We start from the raw sequence: 758 nt of genomic DNA on the forward strand, positions 1-758 counted from the left end.
GCGGCCTTACCTGAAAAAGCGGCGCGAACAAGAAAGCTTTACCCTTCGTTGAGTTGCGCACTCTTTCGCAAAATTATGAACACATGAAAATTAATTCACCAAACCACTGATGACCGCTTCAGCGTAAAGAATAGTCAGTGTCTAAAAGTGCCAAAAGGCAGTGTCTATAAGCAATTATCACCAAGGAAAAGCAAACCAAGCCAAGCCCCCATGGCAAGCGCGAACATCGGGAAGCCCCTACCTGGGGTAAAAGAAGAAGAGCTTCCGACTGGGTAGCCCCAACCGCGAGTTTCTGCGAGGTACGGCCCCCATCCGGAGCGGATAACCCCCGGCTCCCAATTCACCCTCCAGTGCATGGCCCAATACACCTCGCCCAGACCAGTCGGACGTGGAACAGGGGCAGCTGGGAATTCCAGCCCCGCCACGGTGGCAACAAACATTATCCTGGCCGAGCCAGTGATTCCGAGAGAAAATGACACAGCCAAAAAGCAGCTCATTTTTCAGAGATCAGCAAACCATCGAGAGACGATGACAGACCGCTCGACACCAGCGAGTGCCACTAGCCCATAGTTTTCCGCCCGAGTCTAGGTGCCCAGGCGGTAGTGCCCTGCAGCGGCACCTTGGGGCAGCCCAGGCAGCCGAGCGGCAGTCTGGGGCAGTCTGGGGTAACCCGGCGGCAGCCTGGGGAAGCCCAGCGGCAGCCTGGGGCAGTCAAGCGGTAGCCTGGGGTGGCCTGGGGCAGCCCAGCGGCAGTCTGG

This window comes from Pollicipes pollicipes, unplaced genomic scaffold, assembly GCF_011947565.3.
Source record: "Pollicipes pollicipes isolate AB1234 unplaced genomic scaffold, Ppol_2.1 Scaffold_3447;HRSCAF=4054_pilon_pilon_pilon, whole genome shotgun sequence".
In the NCBI taxonomy this organism is placed as follows: domain Eukaryota; kingdom Metazoa; phylum Arthropoda; class Thecostraca; order Pollicipedomorpha; family Pollicipedidae; genus Pollicipes; species Pollicipes pollicipes.